Consider the following 6,664-nt stretch of genomic DNA (forward strand, 5'->3'; position numbering starts at 1 on the left):
CCCCCCCCCCCCCCCCGACTACTCAAGTATTTCTAGATAGACAATCCGGACCAGTCAAGTACTTCTACATATTTATGTTGTCCTGATCGACAAGTATTATCAATATATGGGGAAATGAAGACAAATAGTTAAGTTACAATAAGAAAATATAAATATAAATAGTTGCAGAGTCTCCCATATTCGCCATCTTTATACATTTGTAAATGGTGAATGAGCTAGTTTTGTTTTATTTGTCTTGGCACGTAGAAATAAGATAACTTTAACACACATAGAATTTAGGATAAGAACAAATCAAGGCAGTGGGTGTCATGCTCTCTTAGAAGTATACTTGGGGTTCTAAGGGCATCAGCATTGGTAAAGTCCAAGGGAGAGTTTACACAGTTTTCAAAAAAAAAAAATATTAAAATAAATAAAAGCTATGAACCTATCTCTCGGGAATTCATTCCAGTGAACCCGGATCATCACTGTAGCGCGGACCCCACAACACGTGGCGGTCCGCGATTGATCCTATTAATATTTTTTTTTAAAAAAAATAAAAATAAAAATCAAACAGAAAAAAAAATAATAATAAAAAAATATTTTGTGAACTCTTTCCATGGGGTTCACTGATGGTCTAAGGGTATAAGTTAGAGTTATATGAGCCTTTTAAAGTGGAGACTGTGTAGTTGTTGATCAGATGAATATATACACATAACTTTGATGGTGTTACAAAAACAAATATTTGATTAACTTAACCTATATATATGCCGTTGAATTTGAAAATCCGGTAATAATACTACGTCGGCATTTTATATAAATGACTAGACTATAAATTTGGTCAAGGAACTGATACATACGTTGGCTAATATATTATAAACAACAAAATTGGATATAGTAACTTTTTGTTGTTAATTCTTTATATGTGCGTGTCACAGTGGATAAATGTGGTGGAATAATTCGTCTATATGGAGTTTTGATGAATTGATGATGCTTCGTCTATTAATACAAACACCATGCTTTGCTGTATACAACCTAACCAAGATTGCGAAATGTAAAAGAAAACAGATCAGTTGCAGCCACCAAAAGTCATTCTCCCATCTATTAAAAGTCACCCCTAAAAACCGGTTTCATTTATTTGCACCCACGGTATCTTGTGACTCTTGTCGTGTTATTATTAACCTTGTTCTTTTCATTTTACAAATTCCACGCGATTTTTTTTATAATCACACATATATATATATATATATATAAATTATTGGCTAATTTATTTGAGATAATACAGACAGCTATGGAGAAGAGTGAGATGTCAATGAAAAAACATTAAATTATACGCAGAAAATGGATTTTGGATAACATGCCAAAGCCGAGAGTTTCTCATTGGTTTGCGCTGAATCTTCCTCTTCCATAAAGTTCTCTTACTTGAACCTCCGCCGTTATGTTTGAACTAAACATATCTTTTTCGCTTCTTATTAAAATAGTATACACATGAAAGCCGAAGATACGAGTTGTCATTAACCACCCTTGGTTTTTTACTCAAAGATTTTAGGTTTTCTATAACCTCGTCTAGTAGAAAATAAAAACCAAAGCGATAAAAAAACGAAGAACAAAACAATGGTCTACTAACGGTGTTTTAACGTTCAATGATTCCAACTATGAATCGAACTCTTATCTTATCTTAGTACTAAAAAAAACTCTTATCTTATGTTATGCAGATCTCGATTTGAAGTTACAGAAAAAAAACAAAAAAAAAATGTAGATGGTTGGTTTAAATACCGGACGTGAAAAACAAAAAAAAAAATACCGGACGTGAATCATTTTACATGCAACATATTATAAAAAAAACTCTCTTTTGGTTATTATTTTTTAGTTTTATCAATAAAGTTTAATCATTTATAATTTTACGTTTTATTTTATATTTTAGTTTCAAAAATAAATACATTAATTATATTCTAAAATATCAATATTTTGCATACCAAAAAAGCTAGAACATCAATATTTTATTTACGAAGGGAGTATGATTTTAATTAGTGTAAATGTATATAAATCATTGTGTATTATAACATGCTTTTTATTCAAATGATGACATAGTGTTAGTGAAGAATATTAACTAACACATAGTTTGAATTCAAAGATAAACGATTTGGTCAACAAGCAACCTAATATATATTTTGGATAACAAAGCACGAAATCAATTGTTTAGCAAAAATACAATATTTTATTTTTAGAATGTTATTATTAGCAAAAACTGGTCAAGATCAACATTTAATTATGAACTAGATTTTGATCCGCGCAACCGCGCGGATGTTTGTTTTCACTTTTCTATAGATAAATTATTGTTTTAAACATTAGTGATATATACTTTTAGCGTTAATCATATACTTAAATGGTTATATAATTATTTCAAATACAATAATTTTATAATTTACATGTTATAATTAATCAATTGTTTAAACGGCCCACATGGCATGTTCAAACAATCTTTTATATTAAAATAGAAGTCATGACTTCTTTCATGTGTGATTTTTTTTTTAATTTGGACCATCACTTAGAAATCTTATTAAATGTATTTTATTAAGACTAATAATACATAAAATCTTTAAAATACTTTAATCATAATATCTTTTTAGATCTTTTCATTTTAAATATAAATATATTTATTTTAAAATTCTAACAAATCTGTTTTAAAAGATTTTTACAAGATCTTCATTTTTGAAATTATATTTAAATATTTTCACTAATTTCGAAATTATTTTGAAATATTATTATACATTAATAAATTCAGTAATCGTTTATAAAATGAAAAATAAAAAATTCTGTAATATTTTATATATTATATAATCATAATCAATCATATTAAAAGAAAATTATTATATTGAGCTAAATATAATAAAATTGTATTAAACTTATAAATTTTATATATTTTGTTTTCATAAGTATAAAATATTTATGTTCAGAAATAAAATCTAATATGTTGGTAAGATGTGTTAACATTAGCAAACTATATAATACATGTATAAAAATTAACATGTATTTCTTTAAAGCTTATAATATAAAATCTTTGTAACTACTTTAATCATAATATATTTTTATTTTAAATATAATATATATTTATATATTATATTTTAAAATTTCTAATAAATCTGTGTAAAAATATTTTAACAATAATTTAATGTATTTTAAGTTATCGTTTATAAAATGAAAAATGAATAAATTATATCTTATTTTATCTACTTTATAGTCATGATCATGTTAAAATATAATTGTTATACTTAAATAAATATGATAAAAGTATATTCAATTGATATATTTATAAATTTTATTTCCATAAATATAAATTATTTATTTAAAAAATATAATATGATGATAGAACGGCTTAAAATTAACAAACCATATAATACATGTCTAAAAGTTAACATATCTTAGACTTTTTTATATACAATAATATATTATCTAAAATGAAAAAGCATAAAAATATTAGTAAAAAGAAATACAGCTTTGAAACACGGGTCAGAATTTAGCATAGATTAAATACAAAATAATTTTCAAATATGTTTTCTCATGAATATATTAATTTGCTTAATAATTAAATACAATTACAATAAGATAAATATATAATAAGAAGTGAAAATACATACGGGTTTAATGATGTGGCTTGATAATTTATAAATATTATTTTGTGTCTAAATTCAAATCTGCATAAATATACTGATTCAACAAAAAAAAAGTAATTATCGCTGTCCCGTTAAATAAAAATTTACCAATTTTTTTTTACTTATTGTTTAATAAAAATTGGTATAATACAAATTCCAGTTGGCAAACCATTTACATAAATAGTTCCTAAATCTTTTTTAGTTTATTTTGCCGTAACTTTTTAATTCAGTTTTAGACAAATTATAAGAATATAGAGAAAGGTGCAAGGGATCAAATTATCAGTTTTCATTTGTAACATTATTCGTTTTCAGTCCATAACTTGAATAGTTTTACCAAATATATTCTAGAAGTCATAACTTGTTTCATGTATGATTTTTTAATTTAGAACATCTTTTAAAAATTTTATGTATTTTATTAAAACTAATATTACATAGAATCTTTGGGTTACTTTAATCTTAATATCTTTTGATGATATCTTTTCATTTTAAATATAAAAATATATATTTTAAAAAATCTAACAAATCCGTTTCAAAAGATTTTAACAAGATCTTAATTTTAAAAAATTAAATATAAATATTTACACTAATTTTGTAATTAGTTTGAACTATTATTATAGATTAATATATTCACTTATCGTTTATAAAATGAAAACTAAAAATTCTATCCTATTTTTTATCTATTATATAATCATAATCAATTGTATTAAAAGAAAATTATTATATTGAGCTAAATACATGTAAATATTTATACATGTATTATATAGTTTGATAATGTTAACCCGTCTTACCAACATATTATATTTTTGAACATAAGTATTTATGTTGGTAAGACGGTTAACAATATCAAACTATATAATACATATATAAAAATTTACATGTATTTTATTAAAAGTAATAATATAAAATCTTTGTAACTACTTAATTATGATATCTTTTCATTTAAAAAATAATAATAATAAAAGTATTCTAACAAATCTTTGATAATTATTTTAACGATATTTTAATTTTCAAAAAAAATTATGTAAATATTTTCACTAATTTTGTAATTAGAAATGAACTATTATTATACATTAATATATATATATATATATATATATATATATATATATTCAATTATCGTTTATAAAATGATATATTCTATCATATTTTTATCTATTTTATAATCATCACCAATCATGTTAAAATAAAATTATTATATTGAACTAAAATGATAAATTTATTTTAAATTGATAAATTTATAAATTTTACTTTTCATAAATGTAAAATATTCATGTTAAAAATATAATACGATGACATAACGACTTAATATTTGTAAACTATATAATACATGTATAAAACTAAGATTTTTCTATATACAATAATATATTATTTAAAGTAAATAAAAGTAAAAAAATATTGCTAAAAAGAAATCCAGCTTTGAAAGGTAGGTCCGATTTAGCATAGATTAAATACAAAATAATTTTCAAATATGTTGTTTCATGCATATATTAATTTGTTTAATAATTAAGAGTTTTTTGCAAATATGACTCAAAACTTAAAGTCAAACACAAAACTAACCCATGTTTTTTTTGGAACTTTGACTTGCCACTTTCACCCCAAAGTTCATACTCCCTCTGTTCCTGAAAGTATGATTTTTTGGGGGTTTTTCCTTGTTCCACAAAGTAAGATTTTGTGTAATAATATTAATATTTTTTTCATTTAGAATTAACTCAGTCAATGCTTATTTATGAGAACTTCTTAAATGCTTTATATATGGGTAAAAGATAATTTTTTTGGGTAACGTTAAGTTTCTTACCAACTTCATTTTATTCTTTATAGTTTCCTTTTTTTCTGAAGTTCAAAGAAAAGAGGAAAAAGTGAAGCAAAAATGAAACCAGAAGCAAGAATCTTCAAAGGTGAATCAAGAGATGTCTACAGGATCAAATCATACACCGCCCAAGAACTGGATTTGAACAAGGCGTACTATGATGAAGAGGAGCTTCATCCCAAGAAGAAGATGGAACCTAATGTGATGGATCTGCTTAAAATTTATTTGCCTAAGTATTTTTAACATTTTGTTTTCCTGATTTTAATTTCTTTTAAGTTTGCTTTCTTTCTCTCTATAACTAAATAATTTTTCTTGTTTTGATTTAAGTCTCTAAGACCTTTGATGTTGTTTGTTTTCATGACGCTATAAGAAAGACTATGTAACATGGAAGAAAGATGATAAATAAAAGAGCTTAAGTTGCTAAATAATTGATTACATCACGAACTAAAAGACGATCACAACTCATCTGCGAAGGTAGATTACCTTCCTTTTCCATGATAGCTTTCTTCAAATGTGGAATCTTGTATGTGTTTTCACCTTGGACTTTCATAATCTCCTGCATGCATGACTGCAAAGTCAAAAATATCCTATTCACATGCTTTGTGGAGTACTCATCAAATGAGTTTTCTACTGCAGAAACAAGTTCTTGGATGGTCCTTGGACACACTTGGTGTTGTAGTGTTTGAATGGCGTTGAAATATCCGAGGTCTAAAATATTCAAATCCGGTGAATTCGGTGGCTGACAGATTAAACGAATATCAAAACCATGCTGAGAAGCAGCTGCTAGGAAATCTTCATCTCTCGGATCAACGTGTGTCCGTACGTTATCCTGTTGGATATAAATCGTTTTCCCGAAATCTTCTTGTGGCCATCTTTCACGAATTCGTGGCAAAACTTTGCCAATTAAAAACTCTTTTATATCTTCTCTTTTGATGGAGGTCATCGGTTTTAATTCCATAGTTCCGGCTGCTCGATTTTTACTTCCTCTTTGAGCTGGCTGCATCTTAGCAAATGGAAAAATGCCTATTTTCCCAGAAAAAATCTCATTACCTTCTCCGTCAAAACGTGGACGTGCCATGGCTGCTAAGAACATCACCTTCCCGATATAATTTTTACTTTGACAACTGCGGTACGGCGGATCTTCAACGGGATGAAGATAATAAGTCTCTGTCTTTTTTGTCATATAAAACCACTTCTCGTCGATGTGTACAACGTCGTGCATAGCAGC

This window comes from Brassica oleracea, chromosome C9 (genome assembly GCF_000695525.1).
Source record: "Brassica oleracea var. oleracea cultivar TO1000 chromosome C9, BOL, whole genome shotgun sequence".
Classification (NCBI taxonomy): domain Eukaryota; kingdom Viridiplantae; phylum Streptophyta; class Magnoliopsida; order Brassicales; family Brassicaceae; genus Brassica; species Brassica oleracea.